This window comes from Eschrichtius robustus, chromosome 16, assembly GCF_028021215.1.
Source record: "Eschrichtius robustus isolate mEscRob2 chromosome 16, mEscRob2.pri, whole genome shotgun sequence".
Classification (NCBI taxonomy): domain Eukaryota; kingdom Metazoa; phylum Chordata; class Mammalia; order Artiodactyla; family Eschrichtiidae; genus Eschrichtius; species Eschrichtius robustus.
In genome coordinates, this window is record NC_090839.1 from 39,270,833 (window position 1) to 39,295,781 (window position 24,949).

The 24,949-nt window shown below is 40.4% G+C and overlaps 1 pseudogene; it reads left to right on the top strand.

Moving 5' to 3' along the window:
* Window positions 1–2,294: 2,294 nt before the first annotated feature.
* On the top strand, window positions 2,295–24,673 carry LOC137750386 (elongin-B pseudogene; annotated as a pseudogene).
* Window positions 24,674–24,949: the final 276 nt, after the last annotated feature.

Genomic DNA, 24,949 nt, shown 5'->3' on the forward strand with positions numbered 1-24,949 from the left:
GAGATTTTGGCAAAAATGACAACACAGAAGAGATTGAGGGAATGAGGGTGGGGGAGCAGAGAATGACATAACTAGTTAAAAGGAAATAAGAAAGAAATATGAAAGAGAACTTTTGGATAAAAATACTACCCAAAGGATTGGAGGACAAGGGCTGGTTATGGACTCAGTTCCTTGTTACTATTTCTCTTTCATCTTCTGGAAATAACCCTACCTGCAGTCCTTGGTCCTTCTCTCTACCTTTATTCTCACAGCAATCAAGGTGACCTTGATTATAAGCTTCTACACTGCAAAGCTTCTCTCATCCTCAGTCTCATCCAATATTGCTCCAAAGTTCAGAGAAAAATTCACCTCTGACCAAAAATTTTACACTTCCATTCTCTCGTGTTCTTACATATCTGTACATGCCCTTCAAACTCATCTAAACTTCTAGCTGCTTCTCCTACATTTTTTCTAAGTCCAACTTCCTAATGTCACCAAGAGGCCTGGTCAACAACTTCCTCCACTCTTGTGCCAACATCTGTAAATTTCTGCCCTTCAACCCTGGACTATAAACCCCAAACTCTGGATAAATGCAGCCCTCTGCCTGATCCCACTTGTACGAAGTCCTTTGGAACACAGGGTAAAATCACGCAAATACCTGGATTGGTGCCAATAAAAACACATGGTCCCTCTGGAACTCTAATGCCCAGCAGGTGACAGTGTAAATTGGTACAACCACTTTAGAAAACTATTTGGCAGTACATTTGGCCCTCCATATCTGGGATTCTGCATCTGCAGATTCAACCGACCAGAAATCTATCAGTAAGGGACTTGAGCATCCGCAGATTCTGGTATCCGAAGGGGTTCTTGGAACCCATCCCCCAGGGACACAAAGGGATCACTGTATCTACAAAAGCTAAATATATTCATACACTATGATTCAGCAATTCCATTCCTAGGTATCTACCCATCAGATATGTACTTTCGTTCATCAAAGACATGTACTAGAATGTTCATAGCAGAAAGTATTCATTATAGCCTCAAAGTGGGATTTGCTCAAATGCCCATCAATAATAGAATGGAGAAATCTATTATGGTTGTTTACACATGGAATTCTTCCAGCAATGGGAATGTGCAAACTACAACTACATGATAAAGCAAGGTGCATAGACCTTATTAGTTCAATGCAGAGTGAGAGAAGCCAAATATAAAGAACACTTTGTTTGATTCCACATATATAAAGTTCAAAAACAGAATAAATCAGTCCATAGGGTTAGAAGTTAGGATAGTTATTACCCTTAGAGTGAAGGGTTAGTAACTTAACCAGGACACAGAGAAGTTTCTGGGGCATTAATAATGTCCTGTTTCTTGACATCAATGCTGGTTACATGGGTGTATTCAGTTTGCAAAAATTCACTGAGCTGTATAATATGATATGTGTGCACCTTTTTGGATGTATGTTATACACCTCAACAAGACGTTTCAAAAGAGTTATAAAAACAACAAAATAGAGTCCCCAACTTCATCTGGCTCTCCCTTCAGCTGTAAGGGTCTTTCAAATATAAAGGAACCCCTTCTGAACCACCCTTTTCGCTTCCTCTCTCCTAGCATTATTTTACCTTGCATTTCAAGAGAAAAACTGAAGTTGTCAGTTTTGAAGTTGTCAGAAGGAGCATAGTGATGAGCCCTGTGGAAGCTCCCCTTCTGTCTGTCTTTATATTCTTTTGTTAGCTCACTGCTTTTGCTCTCTCATAACGCTGCTGCAGGGGACCAACCACGTCCAACTCATCCATCTCAACCTTTCAGCTTCTGCTCTCATCACTTCTTCATTCCCTAGATCTTTTTTAGTCTGATTCCCAAAACAGGGAATCCAATTAGCTCCTCCCTTAGTTTCACAACAAGCAACATCATAGGTTGCTGACTCTTTGACATTTGGTTTGGAGAGGCTGAGCTCAGTCAAATGCTCACTCTTGCTCCAGTTAGCTATTGCTGGAGAGTTAGGTCATGTGACACAAAACATGGCCACCTAAGCAGCAGGAGCTTTAAGGAAAGGGGGTGCAGTGAGTGAGTACCTATTGATATCAATATATTCACCTTAAATATTTAGTCTAAAATATTTCTTTTTTAATTTAGATTCTCCCAAAATAGAGCCTGAGTTAGGGATTGGATTCAGACACTTTATTTGGGAGGTAATCCCAGTGTGCAGGAGTGAGGGATCTGGTAAGGAAGAAAAGCCAATACAAGCATGTGTTGTCAAGATCACTGCTCTGGGCAATGGAGCTCAGTTCCATGGGAACCTCTGAAAACTTTACAGAATGCCTCTTAGAATTGTCCAGTCTAAAGAGGAAAGGTGAGAGCATTCTTTTTTCTTTTCTTTTTTTCCAGCTTTATTGAGATATAATTAACATGCAACATTTTTTGTAAGTTTAAAGTGTATCAGGTGATATTTGATATGTGTTTATATTGCAAAAGATTACCACAATAAGGTTAATTAACACATCCGTTACCTCACATAATTATAATTTTTTTTGTTTAAGAACATTTTAGATTTACTTTCTTAGCAACTTTCAAATATATAATACAGTATTATTAACTATAGTCACCATGCTGGATATTAGATCCCCAGAATATATTCATTTTATAATTGTGAAGTTTGTGCCCTTTGACCAATTTCTCCCCATTACCCCTACCCACAGCTCCTGGCAACCACCATTCTATTCCCTGTTTCTATGAGTTCAGCTTTTCTTCAGATTTCACATATAAATGAGATCACATAGTATTTGTCTTCCTCTGTCGGACTTATTTCACTTAACAGAATATCTTCAAAGTTTATTCATGTTGTCACAAATGGCAGGATTTCCTTCTTTTTTATGGCTGAATAATATTCCATTGTGTGTAAATACTATCAATACATTTACTTTATCCATTCATCTGCTGATGGACACTTAGGGTTGTTTCCATATCTTGGCTACTGTGAATAATGCAAGACAGAATCATTTATTCATTAGCTCACATCCACAGGGGTGGAGGATTGTTGATTCCCCCACAGAGGTGTTAACTCCCCCATACTTCCAAGCTTTCATGTACAGGGCTGAGCATGCTCTCACTGGTGCTCATGGCATTGGAGAAGCCCTGGACAGAAGGGAAAACTCAAAGTTTTCAAGACAGTGCCTGCTTGAGATGAGTCAAAGACTGCACAGGACTATCTACCCCTCCATGGCTGAAATCAGAGCTGAGGTCTAGAGACCATGGATGGATCTTCCACCAAGGAATAGTTAACAGCCATTGTTTTCTCCATTTTCTTACTACTCTCTCACCCTTCATGACCTTTGATTCAACCCTTGGTAAGGTCACCATGAAGTTCATCATAGTTTCTGGGCACAAAACAGAGAGAAAACTTTCCAATCCTCCATGCCCCAGCCTCTCTGGGATATTTGATACTGTTGACCTCCAACTTCAAAACTCCTTCCTTGTTTTATAAGAAACCTCTTTCCTCTGAATTTTTTCTTTCTCAGTCTCCTTCGGTTTCTCTTCCTCTGCCTATCTTTTAGGTGTTAGTGTTTCCCTGAAGTACTGAATTTGGTTTGCTTCTCACTCTGCATAAACCCAACCTTGCCTATAATAGCTTCAGCTACAGCCTCCATGCAGATGATGCCTAAAACTAGAACTCCAAGCTTCTTTTCTGATGCCCCAAATCACATTTCTGCCTGCCTACTAAACACCTCCTTCCAGCTCACCCACAGCCACTTCAAATTCACCATGACCCATACTGAAATGCTTACCGCCCCCCACTTCCAAACTTTTCTGCCTCAGGACTGAAGCCAGATACAATGCCCTCATTAAATCAGTTGCCAAGCCTTGTCTGCACCACCTCCTAATATCTTCCTCCTCTGCTCCTTCTTTCCTATGGCCACATGTGGAAAAACACAGATTCAAGACTAGCCTCCCCAAGAATTGCCTGGGTCCACACCACGCACAGAACGAGCTTAAAAAGCCATCAATCCATTCATGTTATGCATCTCCAGTCCTCCAGTGGTTTGGTTACCATTAAGATAAAGAACAAACTCTTTAGCAGGACATATGAACCTATTCATGATCCAGTGGCTGCCAATAATTAGGAACAATTTATTATTATTGCTCCTTAGCTTACTAAGAGGCTTGCAGTTACCGGAAAAGGATGTGTTTCCTCAACCCCCACCTCAGTCTCACAACCCATTCTAGCAAACACCTGCTCATCCTTAGAACTTCATTCAGGCATCAGCTGAAGTCTTCCACTGCCTTCACCACTCTGAGGTAGATTTAAGCACTACCTTCTCACTCGTCTCAGAGCACCCTATTAAATCTTCAAGTATAACATGCATCCATTGCATTGCAAAATTTGCCTTTATGTTTGTCTCTTTCATGACACTATAAACTTGTATCCATTACTATTGTTGTGTAACAAACAATCACACAAACTCAGTGGCATACAACAATAAATATTAATGTCTCACATTTCTTCCGGGTTCAGCAGATCTGAGCTGGGTGGTTCTGCTGGTTTCTGCTGGGCTCACTCATGCATCTGTGGGTCTGATAGGGTTCTATCTGGGCTGAGCTTGGCTGGACAGCTTAGCTGGGGTAGCATTGCTCCATCTGTATCTCATCCTTGAAGGCAGGGATTTTGTTTCATTCATCATGGCCCTTGGTATTGAATTGCCAAATGGAAGACCACAATGAGATAACTAGTTAATATTGAATATATTAAACAGAAAGTACTAAATTGAAGTCAATGGCATCCCCTACTCTTCCCAAATTCTTCCAGTTATCCATACGTAAAAGAACAGAATACCCTCTCACCCATTATCATAAGTATTATTTTTTCACTATTCCAATGATTATTATGTAAGACTTCCAAGTCTCTTGCAACCTCTCAGCAGAACATTCAAATACCAAGTGGTATTTTATCCACAGGGTAACAAGGATTTGTTTGCCTTCTCTGGAGCTATTTGAAGGAAAGCCACTCTGGTGGTTTAAAATATATATGTAAATTCTTTGATGCTCCCTCCAATAGGTGAAGCCTAATTCTCTTCCCCTTAAGTGGACACTTAGTGACTCACTTCTAAGGAATGGAATAAGGCAGAAGTGACAGTGTGTAACTTCTGAGACTAGATTATCAAAGACCTGTGGCTTCTTCCTTTCTTTCTTTTGGATCACTTGCTCTGGAAGCAAAAGCCAGCTGCCATGTCATAAGGCCACTCAAGCAACCCTATACATAGAGAGGTCTACATGACAAGGAACTGAGGCCTCCAGCCAGTGGGCACATGAAAAAACCTTCTTGGAAGCAGATACTCCAGCTCCTTCTGAAGACTGCAGTAGTCCTGTTACCTACACCAAGTTCATGTGCCTGATGCACCGTGAGGCCAAACAACAAAACTTTGGAGTTTGGAGCAGAGAAAAGTTTATTGCAGGGCCATACAAGGAGAAATGGGTGGCTCATGCCCCTCAAAACCCCGAACTCTCCAAAGGATTTCAGGAAAGCATTTTTAAAGGCCAGGTGAGGGAGGAACATCACAGGGTATGTGATCTGCTCATGCACAGTTCTCTGATTGGTTGATGGTGTGGTAACAGAGCAGTTAACATTGTTAATCCTTAGGCATCAGAAGGTCTGGGGGTTATGTGCTCATGATCATCAAGTATTTAATTTCTTCCATTTGGTGGTGGTTTTTAGCATCTGAAAAACTCAAGAAATATGAATGAGATACTATTACCTGGGTACTTCAGAGAGGAACTACAGCAGAAGATATGGGGGTAGGGTCTGTCCCAGGAAGGCCCATAGGGTCCTGCTCTGTTGCAGTCCCAACCAACATTTTGACTGCAACTTCATGAGAGACCCTGAGCCAGAATATACCCTGATTTAGGAAACTTTGTGGGGTAATAAATGCTTGTTGCTTTAAGCTGCTAAATTTGGGGATAGTTTGTTACACAGCAACAGATAACAAATTCAGCCACTTTGTGAATAAATTATTGAACCTTCCCCCAAAGACCAGGTTCCATAATTGTAACATTGCAATGGCTTTAAACAGCATAAAGGGGAGAAAATACAACAATGAAAACCTCTCCTTGGAAGCCCTTTACCTAATGTTTAAAAAAAGAAAAAAAAGGACAAAATAACTATCTACCTTCCTTGGAGGCTAATAGAAAACAATCAAGTTTTAGGAGAAACTGTTAAATCTGACTGCAAATGCTGTCCAGGAAGTCTGAGTTGGACAGCGAATTTGTAGAAGGAGAAATGTAAAAACTCTAACATTATCCCTTTGACTGAAGCCCAGTTCCTAATTTTCAAGTTCCACATTTAGCTGCTACCTCCTCAGAACAACTGGATTGCTAGAACACTAACATGACCCCCAGTTTATTGAACTGTCACTTGCTTTGTTCTCCCCAGCTTGGCCCTGAGACAGAAAACACTGCAGGCCAACTCCTGTTCTAGCCCAAAGGTGATAATGAGGGAAATCGTGAGACTCTTAAAAATAATGGGAAAAGGGAGCAATGTTTGTGCTTGTGAGTCACAGTTGTTTGGGAGGCAGGAGAAGGTAAGTGGACAGAGGAGGATTATATAAAAAGAGCAAAGCAGAAAATAAACACAGGCTCTGCAGACACAAAGCTGAGGGGAGTACCCCAGGCCAGAGGCCTCAGAGAGCATCCGAGCAGGCTGAGTTGGAGGTCTTGATGGGCAGGTGCACAGGTGAGAAGCCTGCGTGTGGCTGACTCCACCAGGGGAGCTGTCACCCACCTACGTACAGCAGGCTCTGGCCAATGATGTGAGGCCTTGCAGATCCCCAAATCTCCCCTTCAGCCACTGAAAAGCAGCATCTACCCCCTCTTCATGCCAAGAAACATACATTCACCAAGATGCCACTTTGCCCTCAGCATTGTACCAAACCCAGGGAATACAAAAATTAATAAGGTCCCTGGGGATTCAGAACTTAACAGGGAGATTGACCTAGGGATGGTCATACAAAAGAATAGGACAAGAACAGTAAGAGGGGATTGTTCAAGGAACTGTGGGAAATAGAGGAGACGTGTCTACTCAGAATGGGACCTGGAGGAGAGGTCTAAGAGCCTACCTGGAGAGGTGGCATGTGAGCTGCCGAGATAAGAATCATTCTGATGGATTATGTGTTATGGGAGAGAGTGGGGGGGGGGCAGGTCATTCCATAAATAGGTAATATTACAGTTGTAATAGTTTTCTCAGGCTGCTCTAAAAAATTACCACAACTGGGTGGCTTAAAACAACCGAATTTTATTCTCTCATTGTACTGGAGGTTACAAGTCTGAAATCAAGGTGTTGGCAGAGCCATACTCCCTATGGAGGCTCTAGGGGACAGTATGTTCAGGCTTTTGGTGGCTGCCGGCATTCCTTGGTTTAGGGCCATATCAATCTCTGCCTCTGTCTTCACGGTGTCAAATTTCCCTCTGCCTCTGTCTTACGAAGACACTTGTAATTTCATTTAAGGCCCACCTGAATAATCTAGATAATCTTTCCATGTCAAGATCCTTAACAATCATATCTGCAAAGACACTTTTCCTTATAAACTAAGACTAACAATTTCCAAGGATTGGTACTTAACATCTTTGAGTAACCATTATTCCCTGTGCTACAACAACCTAATACCTGGACATGCAAAGACCCTGGTGAGTGGATATTTCTGCATTCCTTGAACTTAAGAATGAGTGAGAGATGAGGAAGGCAGACATCTGAGCATGAAGGGTCTTACAGACCAGAACAGGGAAGTTGGACTTGACTCTGAGGGCGATAGGGTACCCTTAAAGATTTTACATGAGAGTGGTCAGACTTTCTTTACTGGGGATTCTCCAGACAACAGTGTGGAGTAGGGTAGGAGAGGGCTAGACTGAAGGCAGGCCATTAAATCCCACACTGGCTAAATTACAGATGTTCGGCCCTGGAGAGAGAGAAGTCCAGGGTTCTCCCTATAGCCACCAGGTCAGGTTTCATTATCAATTAACATCACCATGGGCTTTGAAACAGAGAAGTTAAGGCCCTGAAAGGATCTCACAAATACCCAGTGCCTGGAATATGTGGGCAATACATGCTTGTGAAATAAGACAAGAAAAGCATGTATTTACAAAGACTGTGGAAATCGGGGAAATTCAGGAGGCCAGTAAACCTCAGTGGAGGGGCCCCTGGGCCTGCAGGGTCCTACTGAAAGTGTTGATGGGAGATGCCCCACCCAGGAGATGATGCCACACCACCCCAGGGCAATCCACTGTCAATGCCTGACTGACATTGGGGTATTAAGGGTGGCCCCCTGACTCAGAGTGGGACAGTTCTTGGTGCCCTTCATGCTCTAGAGCTCCCCAGGGTGTCAGGCTGAGGCTACAGATGAGAACACATCCTTATTCCACTCCTGCCTGGCCTTGTCCTGCTCCCCTCACCCTGTCACAGTTTCCTCCTAAGTGCCCTCCCTAAATAAATCACTTGCACAAGAATCCTCATCTCAGGCTCTACCTAAGACAGCTTCCCTTTGTGGCGATGTGGATCTTAGGACAATCTTAGCTAAGAGACAGGTCAGCAAGCAGAAGTTCAAAACAGCTGTCAATGACTTCTGGGAGAATGCTAATTCTGCACTCACTAAAATGAGGGAAGAAAGTTTTGAAATTGATATTCAATGAGTGGATGTCAAAAATTTGACGGTCTGTACAAAGTAGAGTGTCTTTTCTTTTTCCCAGAACTGGTTTCTAATTAAAGACTATTCCTTTGGCACTTATCTCACTCTTCCTTGCACTGAAAATTTATGTTTTTGCAACACGTTTTGTTTTCACCAACTGAATTCTTAAGTCTTTGTGGTGAGGCCCCACATGGTAGGGTTTTCTTCCCCATAATGCCTGTCACCATAGTTGGCACTCAGTAGGGGCTTAATAAAGACGCAAAGTTCACATTCACCTGAGTTTGTGTGGGCTTTAGAGTTTACAGAGCACTTCACATACCCGAAGTGTGGTCCATGGGCTGGTAGCATCAGCATCACCTGAAAACTTGTTAGAAACGCAGAATTTCAGCCCACAGCCCTGATCTGCTGAGGGAGAATCTCTGGGGTGGGGCCCAGCAATCTGTGTTTTAACATGACCTCCTTGTGATTTTATGGGCACTAACATTTGGAAACCACTGGCATATATCTCTCATTCAACTTGTTGGGCGATGGATTGATTGGAGAGAGGACTGTCAACAGAAATCCACAAAGAAGTGCAACAGCAACAGGAACTGACCCCAACCGCAACAAACTTGCCTCCAACTGTGTTCATGCCCTGGGAGTGCTAGGCCAAGGCCCGCACTTCCCCATTCCACCACTGGGATTCAGACCCCACATCTAACACGGGCTGCTTGAGCAAATGATTTCCCTCAGCCTCTGTTTCCTCATCACTGAAATGGGAACAATCTTAGTACTAGCTCACACTGGCTAAATAAACTGTGGTACATCCGTGGTACAAAGGAATACTATGCAACCTGAGGAATGAGGTGGGCTTATATCTGCTGCTATAAAAAGATGTTCAACTTATATTTTTATATAGTTCAAGATTCTGAAGAGTAAATTGTGTGTGTGTGTGTGTGTGTGTCTGTGTGTGTGTGTGTCAGGTTAAAAACAAAGGACTCATTACATAGATATGTACATTATACCCAAATGTATACATTACATATGTATGTTCCACATATGCATTACATATGTGTGTGAAGTTAAAGATAAAATACTCATTAACATATACACACAAATAATTATTATATGTATATCGTATGTGTGTGTGTGTGAGAGAGTCCTCCAGTTTTAACCTCTCATACACACATACACAGAGCACTGATTATAGGTGAGATGCTGGAAATATCAGTGAAAATAAGAAAATCAAATTCTTGTCTATGAGAAACGTACATTCTAAGAAGAAGACAGCCAACAGAGAATCAAATGCATAAATAGAATAATTATAGATTGTGATTAATGTTATGAAAGAAACCATCTAAATGGTCTGACTGTGACTTAGGAGGGGCTTGTTTGATAAAGGACAGTGAGGATCTGCAGGAGGAGGTATGTTTAAGCAGAAACTGATGGAGGGCATGGTGATTCGAACTGTTGGGGAAAGGGCATTCCAGAGGGAGCATTACGGGCAAAGACTTTAAAACGGGAAGGGGCTTGGCTCATTTCAGGGTAAAAATGAGCAGATCAGTAGAATAGGAGTCTAGTAAGAGGATGGAAGAGGGTTTTATAAGTTAAGATGAGGAAGCACAGTATGCAAACCTTGAGAGTTGTGTTAACATATTGGATTTTGTTCTAAGAGCAAGGAGAATTCATCAAAGGGTTTACCCAGGGGACTAACACCCTCTGATTTGTGTTTTTAAAAGATCTCTTGGCTGCTGAGTGGGAACAGCCTCGTGGGGAAGGGTGAGGGAAAGCAGGGCCCCATCTAAGAGGCCATTACAAAATCTGGGTAAAATATGGTGCAGATGCTTTAAACTAGGGCAATGACTCTGGAAGTGGAGAAAAGTGGGCAAACTCGAGAATTACATTGGAGGTAAAACCAGACTTGGACAATGGATTGAAAGATAAAGGATTGGTACTAGAGTCCACTGGCCCTTCGCTGATCTAGACTCTCTTTACCTGGGACAAATGGGACAACTCAGCTTTACTCCATACATCTCTCATTCTCCAGCAAGATAGCCTGGGCACGCATTCATGGAGACAGCAGAGACACAAACCACAATGGAAAGGAAGAAGCTCTTTCTCAAGCCTCTGCTTGAGTCACAACTGCTAATATCCCATTGGCTAAGGTAGGTCACATGGATAAATCAGAATCAAAGGGCAGGGAAACAAGCTCAGCCTCTGGAAGGAAGGAGCTGTAAAGCCACAGGGCCAAGGGCAGGGACACAGGAAGGGCTGAAGAATAGGAAGGCAGAGCTTTTCAAAGGACTGGCAGCTCTACATTAACAGCTGGGAACAGGAGACAGCAGTGGTTAGCATAGTCCTGAAATGTTGAAAATGTTAAGTGCTTATCACTTAGGAAGCAAAGAATTAAAGTGATTAAGTAAATGCTAGACTGTGAAATGCCTTAGGACCCAAGGGTATGCTAAAATTTGGGATTCTCTGCTTTCTGGCCAGTTTTATTTTATCACAGTGAAGCAGAAATTGAGGGACAGCATGAGATAGCCTGGCAAATAATTTCATTCTCCCTTTGTTTCTTCTCAGTTATTATTTACCTGGTGCCTTCCCTGAGTGGGATTTTCTTGGGCCCCCCATCCCCCAAAAGACTGTAGTAATTTCTCTAGAGGAAGCAGAATTTCTACCACTATCCCCAGGCAAACCATTCCAACAGTCAGGTGGGATGATGGTGGTGGTGGTGGTGTATTGTCACTGTTTTATATGGATTTTTTTTTTTTTACTTAGGACATAAATTGTGGGCCCTTAATGACATCAGTTGTAATTTTTAACCTTATTGGGACAAGAAAGGATAAGCATCTCCCTAATTTCTAGAAACAAAAATAGCAAGGAAATAGGACATTTAAGTAAACAAGAGCTTTTTACAGAAGGTCTGCCGATGTTGACTGCTTCTCTTCATCACTGTAGATCTGTGGCCTGTCTCTGGGAAAGGGCAGAAAGCCTTGGGGCGCCTTGCTCAAGAACAGTAGATAAAAGTCATGGTCTGACTATCCCATCTGCTTCCTTGAAGAAGGAAATATTATAAAATAGTAATGTCAAGGCCCCAGGCAATGCAGTCTCCCAAGCGGTCTCTGAGTTAACCAACATGTCCTCTTACATGCGAACTCGGAATCATGATGGGGTTGGGGCAGACAGCCGAACGCACTGACTATGTTGGCACGCGGTGCAAACGAAAAGGTACCATCTGTTCAGTTGCTGAAAAATGATGATGCATAGCTGTGACTTTTTTAATGTTCCATCTGGGTATAACTGAATTGCTTCTTTAAAATAAAAAATATCCTTATTTGATATATATCCTTTCTTGTCATGGTCTCCATCCATCCTTCGTTTTTTCTGTAGGACTTATTTCATGAGAAGTATGACATGAAATATTAAAAGTTAAGGACGAAGGTCTTTGGGGGATGGCTGTGGAAGTTTTGTTTCTCTGGCTGACTTGTCCTTTATTTTCTTGTCATTTCAAAAACACTTTCCATATGCAAAATTTTCTCTCACCCCCCCCTGCAGAAAATGCCCTTAACTGGATAACTGGATAGACCAGCCGAAGGAGACTATCTGTCTGTTATCTACACACAGGAGGAAAACAGGACATGAATTTGCCAAAATACCTAGCTACCTACATTTCCAAACCAAGAAAAGCAATTAATTTCCTTTCCTAAAAATCATGTTGGTTCTAAAGAACATTCTGAGAATAATTATAAGGGCAATTAGAAGCGCAACTTGAATTCACAGTGACTGGCTCCTGAAACATTAAAAGCATAAGAGGGAAGAAAAGTAAAAGGAAGGGGTCTCTAACACGCCTCTCCCCAAGTACAATTCTAGATTTGAAATCTGTTGTTACTTTACCATAGCAAACTTCACACTTAATTTCCCAAATATTGAACTTCTGTCATCCTATTCCTTTCAGGGAGCCCTTCAACTACTGCTTCCCCTGAACCCATGTCATGTCATTGCCTTTAATACCTAACAATCCTCCAAGCACATGCTATGAGCACACTTGCCCAGACCAAGAAAAAAGTAAAGACCAGGAAGAATTTGGCTATTCTCTCAGCAAAAGCACTTAGATGTGCTCTTTCTAGATGATGGACACCAACAATTGAATGTAACTCCAAACAATGCCAACTTCAATAGCAGAAACTTGGCTTCTTGTTCTATTCGATTCCATTTAAATAAAGTTACTATCTACCGTGTGCTGGGAGCCTCAGGAAATACTAGATTAGAATAAACCATATTGTCTGATTTCAAGAAGTTTACAATGTAGAGAGACAATGAGATACAGATAAGGGGAAAGCAGTTCTCAATGTGTGATCCCCAGACCAGCAGCAGTAGCATCACCTGAGACTTTGTTAGAAATGCAGATTCTCAGACTCCACCCCAGACCCTCTGAATCAGGATCTCTGGGAGTCAGGCCCAGAAATTTATTTTCACAGTTCTTCCAGGTGATTATGATGCTCTCTAAATTTTGAGAGTCACTTCTATAAAGCAATAGAGCACAAGCACCAAAGAGAGATACAAAGTGCTTTGAGTAAAGGGAAAATCACATTTATTTTGGAAGGAGGACTTCCACGATTGACTGTATTTCCATAAAGCTTTGAAAGTTAGGTAAGATATTGAAATGTAGGGAGTGTAATAGGAAGAGGACATTCTGGGTGAGTGAAGTGTGAACCAAAGGACAGAATTAAGAAAGCAGAAGGAAAATCAGAGTCTAGATTGATGAGCATGGAAGGAGACAGGGAAGAGGACCAGAAGATAGGTTGAGGTCTGAAACACCAGTCTGAGGTGTGTGTTGTCTAACACAGTGGGCAATGACAAGCTACTCAGGTTTTTCACTGGAGGAGTAACAAGATTAGAGCAGTGCTTTTGGAAGATTCATCTCAGGGTTTCCACAAGATAACTTGGAGTAAGAAGATAATGCAAGAAGTGGGGAAACAACTGAGTTGATGATTGCAATAGTTTGGGTAGGTGATAAAAAAAGCTTCAACTTTTTAGGGTGTTTGCAGGGGAAATAGAAAAATGAGGAAATTAATTGGAGAAAATTTGAAGGACTAGATAAATAAGATTAGCAATTAATTCTACATTAGGAGGAAAAGAATGAAGAGAATCAAAACCTTGATTTACAACTAAAGATTAGTAATGTCATAAACCAAAGAATAAAGTAATCAGGAGGAGGAGTTGGATTTGGAAGGGATTTGTTTTTAATGTACTTGACGTTCTGTGGTATGGTCATTATGAAGTTGCGAGTGTAGGCATAGAGTTTATAATAATAAAATCTACAATGTTTTGACTGCATAGGGCTCTGCCTCGCTAAGCACAAGAACCAGGCGTATGACCTATATTATATCGTGTCAACCTTACACTGACTTTATGAGAAGGCATTATTATACCCATTTTTACTACCTAAATTAGATTCTGTGGCATATAACAGAAAATCCGAATTAACAATGACTTAAACACATAGAGTTTATTCTAGCATGTAGAAGAAATCAGGAGGTATGCAAGGCCAAACAAATATGGTGCCTCCAACAAAGTCATCAGGGGGCCAAGTTTCTTCTAATGTGCTCTTCAGCATCCTCTACTGGGGAATTCCATCCTCAAGGGCATTTCATCATTCAAGATTGCTGCTGAAGCTCCAGCCATCAGGGAGGTGATGACTAAAAATATGAGAATGGATGCTTATCGAATATAAAGAATAGGAGGTTGGAAGAAAGAGCCTTTGGAGAATGACCACACGGGAGGGCTGGGAGGATGCACAGGAAGAGAGAAGCACCATGTCAACAAAAGGCAAGAAGACACAAGGCTTCACTATGAAAGGAGAGGTAGTTAAGCAGTATCCAATGGTGCAGTCCTTCAGGATAGAAAAATGCTTATTGGATTGGAGTAGGTGAAGCCCTTGATGGCCTTCCAAAGAACAGCATCATTTAAGTGTTCTATGGCAGCAGATCTTAGATTAAGGAAATATTAGGTGGTGAAATAGTGGAGCAATAATTTCTCTTCTGTGAAGTTTGGTGATTCAGGGAAAGAGCAAAATCATGATAGTGACTGAATTGAACAGTGTTGAGGTAATGTTTTCATAGATTAGAAGACCTGAACATAATTCCCCTTTATGATGTCAGGTCTCTGGGAGACTAGATTTAAATTGCTTGAATGTGTGGGTTGAGACAACAGAGTACTTCTTCCATGATCAGCAGCTCCAATCAGATTCCTCACAGGGAAAGTGAAGCAAGTGTTGGCTGATATTATATCATAATACAGGGCTGATATTACATTTTGTAAAGGCTGTCTGATAATCTTAATTAATTCATTTTTGTTTTTCCCTCCAAAAGCTAGATGGAAATTCGTCTAGCTCTGGCTTGGGTTCTTGAAGAAAAATTAATTGCAAAAGTGAGGATGTTTCTTTAGCCTTCTGCACTCCCCCAAGGTCAGCGAAGCCTCTCTGGGTGCTTTTGCAAGGCTGCAGAATCTGGAATGGCAAGGCTGTGGCTCCATTTCAGCAAAAATAAATATCATATTACAACACGTTGTTTTTGCAGCTGACTGAGGCTTTGGTGTCAGGGATATTTCATTCTGCAATTGCAAATAAAGAGAGAAGTTGCTGGCAGGGCAATGTATGGTGTTTGCATCATTCCTTTATGAAGCCATTTTCTCCCCTCAAGGAGTGCATTCCCAGAAGACTTTTTTTCCCCCAACAAACGTCTGGTGTTTCTGCAGTGCTCAGCGTGCATGACTTGCTTTGAAGGCTGTTAAAAATTAAGACAGATAGTTGGACTAGTTCTCCTGGTACATTTCATTCCTTCCTCCCTAACTTTATCCGCACCTCCCATATCCCCCCTCCCCCAAACCCTTCTATTACAAAACTATGAAAGAATGGCAGAGACTAAAACCACAACATACTTTGCAATTCTAATTTTCTAACCTAAAGCTAGTGAGCCATAAAACCCTAGAAGCTAAAAACTGCCTGAGGAGAATCCAAATCTTCTGGCTTTAAAGTAGCTACATATATTTTACCATTTTAGCTATTTTGAGGTAGATTTTCTCACATATGCATGCTTGTTGAAATTAAATGTGTTTTTATCCTTTTATCCTTCTGGAGAGAGAGCAGACTTGAGAGGGGCACTTGTTTTCTATCTCTTGCAGAATAAATTTGAATGCTCAGGGTAGGCATTAAGTTATCTGACTGTGCAATTTCTATCTAAATTGATTAGGTCTGGTACTGCTTTGGAAACTGGGTACATGTAGGAAATGGAGTTGTCTTATTTGAGCCTGCCTTTTAGTATATGGGTGTTATCACAGGTTTGTCGTAGTTTGTATCCCCCAGAAACAAACCCTAAGAAGAGGTTTTGAGGAAAAGTAGTTTATTTGGGAGGTGATTACAAGAAAAACTGGTAGAGGAATGGGAAAGTGAACAGGGAAGAGAAGATATTCAATAAAGGCTATCTTAATGAGAAGCTGCCACTGTGGGCAACTGGTGCTTGATCCTTCTGGGGACCTCTGGGATGCTCTGTGGAACATGCACAGAGATGTCACACCTGAGCAGTGGGAAAGCTTGCGCATTCATCAACCAACTCCCATGGGTCATTGGTGGACAATCCTGGCCAGAGATGTCAATTCTTCCCAATTTCATCTATAGACGTACTGTAATCCCAATCAAAATCCCAGCAACTATTTTGTAGATATCAACAACCTTATTCTAACATGTATATCAAAAAGGAAAAGACCTAGAATAACTAACACAATACTGAAAAAGAAGAACAGAGTTGGAGGACTTAAACTGCCCAATTTCAAGACTTACTATATAACTACCATAATCAAAACAGCATGGTATCAGTAAAAAAAATAGACACATAGATCAATGAAATAGAATTAAGAGCCCAGAAATAGACCCACAAAATATAGCCAAATATCTATCACACAAAGGCAAACTGATCTTTGACAAAGGCTCAAAGGCAATTCAATGGAGAAAGAACAGTATTTTCAATAAGTGATATTGGAAACTAGATATAGACCTAACACTTTACAAAAATTAACTCAAAGTGAATCATAGACCTAAAGGTAAGGTGAAAAACTTTAAAACGTCTAGAAGAAAATGGAGAAAATCTCTATGGGTTGAGAAACTGAGTGTTTAGATGCAATACCAAAAGCACAATATATGAAAGGAAAAACTGATATGTTGGATCCTATTAAAATTTAAAATTTCTGTTCTATAAAAGACACTTAAGAAAATGAAAGACAGAATGGAAGAAAATAATTGCAAAATACATATCTGATAAAGAACTTATATCCAAAATACACAAAAAATTCTTAAACCTCAATAATAAGAAAAAATCCAATTAAAAACAATAAAGATTGTCAAATTAGATAAAAACAGCAGGTAGAATATGATTTTGTAAATAATAATCATAATAAATACATTAAAAAATTTTTTTTCAATAGCCAAGTCCTTTAACTCTCTCTTTTTTCAAAACGGAGTTGTGAACTGTAAACATTTCCCTTCCTAGTTCTTGTTTTTTTAAACTTGAGTAAAAGGGATTATACAGATTTTTTGATGATGGCCATTCTGACTGGTGTGAGGTGATACCTCATTGTAGTTTTGATTTGCATTTCTCTAATGCTTAGTGATGTTGAGCATACTTTCATGTGTTTGTTGGCAATATGTATATATTATTTGGAGAAATGTCTATTTAGGTGGAGGGGGTGTGGAGAAAAGGGAACTCTCTTGCACTGTTGGTGGGAATGCAAATTGATACAGCCACTATGGAGAACAGTATGGAGGTTCCTTAAAAAACGAAAAATAGAACTACCATATGACCCAGCAATCCCGCTACTGGGCATATACCCTGAGAAAACCATAACTCAAAAAGATTCATGTACCACAATGTTCATTGTAGCTCTATTTACAATAGCCAGGACATGGAAGCAACCTAAGTGTCCATTGACAGATGAATGGATAAAGATATGGCACATATATACAATGGAATATTACTCAGCCATAAAAAGAAACGAAATTGAGTTATTTTTAGTGAGGTGGATGGACCTTGAGTCTGTCATACAGAGTGAGGTAAGTCAGAAAGAGAAAAACAAATACCATATGCTAACACATATATATGGAATCTAAAAAAAAAAAAAAGTTTCTGAAGAACCTAAGGGCAGGACAAGAATAAAGACGCAGACGTAGAGAATGGACTTGAGGACACAGGGATGGGGAAGGGTAAGCTGGGACGAAGTGAGAGAGGCATGAACATATATACACTACCAAATGTAGAATAGATAGCTAGTGGGAAGCAGCCGCATAGCACAGGGAGATCAGCTCAGTGTTTTGTGACCACCGAGAGGGGTGGGATAGGGAGGGTGTGAGGAGATGCAAGAGGGAGGGGATATGGGGATATATGTATACGTAAAGCTGATTCACTTTGTTATACAGCAGAAACTAACACACTATTGTAAAGCAATTATACTCCAATAAAGATGTTAAAAAAAAAAAAAAAGGATTATACAATGGGAGAAGGAATTGCAGGAGAAAGAGTGACAGGCAGATAAAGGGAAATCCTTAAAGTAGAGTGGGGTGCACAGTGAGCTGGAGGACCCAGACCCCACGCTTCTCAATACCCTTAGGTGGTAACAAGACCTCAGAAGGAAGCTAAAACTGGCACTGAGCCTCCCACTGGAGCAAGGCTCTCTGTGCTCCTCTGGGCTCTGAAGCAGTACAGTTCCTGTTCTCCTGAACTGCTGAACCATAGACAATAATGAAGGCTGCCATGCTAGATTGAAGATCAGAGGCCTCCCTCTACTCTCCCAGTAGTACACAAATCTCCCAATTTTCTCTTTGACCTCAAGGAAGATTAGGAGCCTCAATACTTACCAGGATCTCCTGACAACATTGTAGGATGAAGGTCAGAGATACACTTAATTTTATTTGAAGAAAATAAAGATACAACTGAGTCTATGTGTATGAAGTTATATGTGCTTGACACATATGAATGGGAAAACAACTGTAAGGGTACATATCAAAATGGTTATAGTTGGTAAACTCTGGGTAAGGATTACAAATGATTCTTATTTTCTTTTTATTTAGCTGTGCTCTTTGATTTCCATACATTGAGAATGTGTTACATATGGTAAAACGGAAAGGACTAGCTGAGTGGTGTGGTGTATAGGGCCTAGGTTTTAGACCCCATAGACCTGGGTTTGAATGACCAACTCTCCTACTTATTAGCTGGGAGAATCTAAGAAAGTTATTTCCATTTTTAAGCTTCATGTCCTCATCTATAAATGCCAGTGATGTCAACCTTGTAGAGTTATCATAGAGATTAAAATTAATCTACATAGAGTGCAGAATACTTTCCCACATAATTACACACATAAATATTCATGATAATTGTACACTTTAGACTACTGAACTTTGTACTATGTAAATTATATCTCAATACAGTTGTTAAAAAACACAAAAAAATACCTATAATACTTTTGCATGAATATTTAGACCAGCTATGGAATAGCTAACCTAGATACCTTGAAGGATATTTATAAGGTTGGCATATGTCCATAATTTATATCTTTAAATTAAAGACAAAAAAAAGCATTGCTTTCTTGTTCTATAATGCCAACTCTGAACCTCTAAGAAGGTCTGTACTCTAACAACTCTTTCTTCTAAGAATGACTTAAAGAAATTCATAGTACAGGTTACCAATTGGATGTGCTGGCTGTGTTCCTTAGACTGTTCAGAGGTTACTTAGTCCCTGAACACCTGACATTCTTCTTCTACTGAAATGGAAAGAACAGTCCTTGTTGAGGGATGAATTATGGCCCTCCAAAATTCATATGCTGAAATCTTAACCTTCTGTACCTCAAAATGTGACTGTGTTTTAAAATGGGGTCTTTAAAGAGGGAATTAAGTTAAAATGAGGTCACTAGTGTAGGCCCTAATCCAATGTGACTGGTGTCCTTAAGTGAAGAGGAGATTGGAATACAAATACACATGGAGGGAAGACCATGTAAAGACACAGGGAGAAGATAGCAAGCCAAGGAGAGAGGCCTCAAAAGAAACCAACCCTGGCAACACCTTGATCTTGGACTTCCAGCCTCCAGAATTGTGAGAGAATAAATCTTTGTTGTTTATGCCATCCATTCTGGGGTACTCTGTTATGGCAGCACTAGAAAACTAATACAGCCCTTTTGCCTGCCCGAATTTTGAGAGTGTCAGGAGGAACCCAGTTAACATTCAGAAAAAGCTTAGGAATCCTTTTTTTATAAATGTTATTTTTATAAAAATCATTATCTTGTGTGGTATACCTACTTAAAATTATGATGTGGCAGCTATTTTATTCCAAGGTATATAGCAAAAAGATTTAATCTTTAAGTTGAAAATAAAGTGTGTCATGAAGGAACATATCAAATTACAAGTTTTTGTAGTATCCCTCTTCATTCACTTCAAAGGATATAGTATTTGCTTGGTTCATTTACCAGGACATTGTGCTGAGAGGCATAGTAGAAGGAGAGAAAACTTGAAGAAGATGAGAAGATGAAATTACTTTTTATAAAAACAAAAAAAGAAATGGTAGGGAGATAAGCTAGCACAACTAAAGGCTTTTGGAACATAGGTGAGAGAGAAGAGATTCAGGAACAGCCATTAGGATTGGAATTTTGGGGTTGGGGGAGAGATGTGTAAGAAGAGTTGTTAGGAAGGCTTGCTGGATTGAATGCAGTGTGGTGTCTCCTAATTCTTCCATGAAAAATTGTCATAAGACTTTCATATTATTCTCCAAAGCTTTTGATTCAGGTTAAAAATTCATGGTGCTTTTCCTGACATTCCAAAATGCTGAAAGGTTGTGAAATCAAAACAGTGTAGCTTAAAGGACAGCTCATCCATGTAGTGTTTCTCTTAAAATTTTCTACAACGTGAAACACAAAGTAATGTGCTATAAAGACAATGATTAAGCAAAGGGTATTTTAAAGTTTACTTTCCTTCCATTTGATTTCTCCAGCTTTCAAGTATCTGCTACTCAGTCCACTTGTTGCCCTATTTTGATTGTTTTTGGCAAACAGATGCAGGAGAAGAACACTATCACCTTTTTTGTTTTATATAACCTTAGAGGTACAAACATAATGTTAGTCAGGTTTTCTTTCGTAGGGAAAAATTATGAAGGACTGAAATACAGCTAAAAAAATTCCTGATGTTTTCAATGGAAAACTAGGCATTGTCTAGCATACCCCTCCAAGTTATCTGATACTATGGGGTCTTTACACCTTTCATTGTATTAATGTTTTCTACAAATTTGTAAGTTTTAGAGAACTGCAAGAGATACAAATGATTCTTGTCCACAAATATGCAAATGAATTTGGAGGAGGTTCAATTAATTTTCCTCCCTTTCTGTGGAAGAAGCTATTTTGGCACAAGTTAAGCAAATCCAAATTCATTGCATCATTCCTGATAGCCCACGTATGTGTATTCTTTTTGGAGTCTCCTTTGAACTGGTGGTAACATCTTACTGGTTCCCTCATTAATTAATGAATTAAATAAAATCTTTGACATGTGTCCATTTTAAATATGTATGTGGGTTTATTTTTTCTAAAAAATTATCCTTTAATACTTTCATGAACTGACTGTCTTTAAGCTTCTAGGAGCCCAGCTGAACCTCTTACCTGAGGTTCAACTGGACATAATAAAGTGAACTACTCTTTTGGAGTGAGGAATAGCAGGGGATGGCTGGGGAACAGCATAGCTGAACTGACCTCTCTATACCTCAGTCAAGAGTCTCAACTGTGTCCATCTCCAATGAACCCAGGAGAACTGAGTTATGATCTGCATGACATTTTTATCTCAGACATTCAGTTTGACTTTCAAGTCAAATCAAAGACTAGTAAAAAAAAAAAACATGAATCCAAAATGAAACAGACTATTTTTCAGCTTGGCACTACACCATCTAGTCTAATGTGAAAAAAATTCATTTCATTTTGCCACTGCCTGCTGATTGGCATGAACTCAGCTGTCCTTCAAAGGTTCAGCCTCTCTTGAAAGCAGGTACAGTCATTGCTGTGAGCCAAAGGGGGAACTGTAGTTGAAATTTTCAAATTCCCCTGAGGGTTGTTTTTTTGGAAAAAATTATTAAATGAATGGTTTTAGCATACACTTGAAAGCTACTTTAATTCTGTTTCACTTTCAGTGTATGGAAGTAAAGGTAACATTAGAGAAGTGTGCTGATTACTTCCAGTGGGTAAAATACCTGCAATCTTGAGATAAATGTTGCCAGAAAATAGAAACTGATGTGAGAGGTTTATCCTAGGCACATTATCAAATTATAATAGAACTTAAAACACATGCCTATGCTTTTGTAGGAGAGAAGAAATATCTTTTCCTTTTAGGCTCTCCATTGGGGATCCTGTAATGAAAGACAGATTAACAAGAGAAAAACAAACAGAAGTTTATCAACATGTATATCTCATATATACATGGGAGAAACTCACAGATGAGTAACTCAAAGAGGTGGCTAGAACTTGGGCCTAAATGCCATCTTCACTTAAAACAAAAGAAGAAGGGTGTGAGGTGGGGGTGTGGGGAGGTAAGTTATGGGAAGGTGACCAGGAAAAGTATGTAAAGAAGCGTAAGGTTTGTTATGCGGATTTAAGACTGTTCCTTCTCTATTGATGAGTTTCTTGTGATTTAGAGTCATCCTTCTTTTCCTGGTACAGAGAGGAAGACACCTTCACAAATGGAAATTTCCTTTACAAATGGAAATTTCCCTTACAAAAAGACAACTTATACCCTGTTTTCAGAACTTCTCCTGTGTCTGCTGTTTCTCAAAATAGTCAATTCTAAATATTGACATTTATGCTAAAGAGGTATATTTTAGGGTCGCACGCACATTCTGGTCTCCTACACTTTCTACTATCGCCAAACTTGAAGCCTCATCCCAGCATTTAGATTAAATGGTTGCTCCATCCAAGTCACCCATGGCTTCTGTATCACATTCAGATAGTTTTTACTTACCTTTAGCTCTTAGTTCCATTATTTTAGAATCGCCAGTTGGTTTTGAAGTTGAGAACATTTTTTTCTTCCTCTCCCAGGTCATAAAATTGAAGGACAAGAACATGGGGTCTAATCTAGGTAAATATCTTAACAGAATGATATCCAAAGTATAATTTTCAAAGTGTTTCATAGGTTGCAATTCTTATATAAAACCATAATGAGCAGAAATCTAAGTTTTATTAAACTCATTAATGAGGGAGACAGCAGGATGACAAAGTTGGTTCAGAAAAGAGTACAGGGAGGACTTCCCTGGTGGCACAGTGGTTAAGAATCTGCCTGCCAATGCAGGGGACAGGTGTTTGATCCCTAGTCTGGGAAGATCCCACATGCTGTGGAGCAACTAAGCCTGTGCACCACAACTACTGAGCCTGCGTGCCACAACTACTGAAGCCTACGCACCTAGAGCCTGTGCTCTGCAACAAGAGAAGTCACTGCAATGAGAAACCCGCACACTGCAACAAAGAGTAGCCCCAGCTTGCCGCAACTAGAGAAAGCCCACGCACAGCAACGAAGACCCAACACAGCCAAAAATAAATAAATTTATAATAAGTAAATAAATAAATAAATATCATAACATTTCTGGCTTTATAAAAAAAAATACAGAGAACTAATGAAGAAAAGGAAGAATGCTGTGATAAATCACAAAGTTAGATGCAAAATTGGTCATTGTCCTACCAGAAATAAGACCAGTCTTTGGGACTAACTTTTCTACGTAAGAAAAATCATTCGTGTTATTATCAGGCAAAAATAATTTTCATTGCACAAAAATTACTTGCCTAATATTGGGCAAAATCATTTATATCTTACCAGTTTCCAATAAAGGAACATCCAACTTTACAAAGTTGTGAGTTGTCTGAGCCTTAATCAACAGTAAATGGCAAATCAAACAAACTTGTATATCTTGTGACTCTAGGGCAGGGGTTAGCAGACTATAGTTGGGCTTAGCTGACCCCCTGTTTTTTGTAAATAAAGTTTTGTTGGAACACTGCCACAGCCATTTGTTACGTATTACACATGGCTGCTTTATGCTGCAGAGTTGAATAGAGACCAGGTGGTGAACACAGTCTAAAATATTTACTATCTGGCCCTTTACAGAAAACAAACAAAACTTGCCAACTTTGACCTAGGAACAGGACATTGTCTAAAAATAAAAACAAAGGTGACACAATCTTTTTTTTTTTTTTCTTCCAAGTTTTGGAGGATATTTTTTCTTTGCAACAATTTTAATAAAAAAGCATGAACATGAAATCAGAAAAATCTCTTCAGGGGAAAGTCACATCAGAAGTGATTTAAATCCACGAATATACAATTGAAAATTATACATTTTGCAATAATTATACACTATTCATTTGTACAGTGGATTCAGCTCAACAGCACCATGGATTCTCAGAATCTCCTTCAGAATCTATTACACATGTTGGAAACAGAGAAATACCAAATTATTTCTAAGAGAAAGCTCATGACCCATTTAAATCCTTAGCATTCCAAATTACTCACTTCCCCTTGATTAGAAAAATCAAAGCAGGCGAGGCGGGGCGGGGCGGGGCCGCCGGGTTCGGGCACCCTGGGGGCCGGCGTGTGGGCTGCCAGGAAGGGGGCGGAGCTGCCGGCTAGTCGAAGGGGAGAGGCAGTAGCCGGTGTGGACGTGTTCCTCAAAATCCGGCGCCGCAAGACCATCATCTTCATGGAAGGCAAAGAGTCCAGCACCATGTTCCTGTTGAAGAGCATCGTCGAGGGCATCCTCAAGCAGCTGCCAGACGAGCAGCGGCTGTACAAGGACCACCGGTTTCTAGACGATGGCAAGATATTGGGTGAGTGTGGCTTCACCAGCCAGACCCAGCCGCGGGTGGGGCTAGCCTTACAGGCAGGTGAAGCATTTGAGACCCTGCCCATCAAGCCCTTCTCCAGCCCACCGGAGCTGCCGGATGTGATGAAGCCGCAGGACCCAGGAAGCAGCGCTAATGAACAAGCTGTGCAGTGAGAGCTCCCCCTCAGGGCCTCCCCCCACTCCTCCCACTCCATAAAAGAGATTGGGTGCCCCCCCCCCAAAAAAAAAAGAAAGAAAGAAAAGAAAAATCAACCCAGATTTTGGTATTCAGCTCATCCATATTCTGGTATTTTCCTTCAGGAATTTGCTATGTGTAGCAGGCATCAGGGGATCACACTTTCAAGAAGTAGACTTCCCTGGTGGCACAGTGGTTAAGAATCAGCCTGCCAATGCAGGGGACATGGGTTCGATCCCTGGTCTGGGAAGATC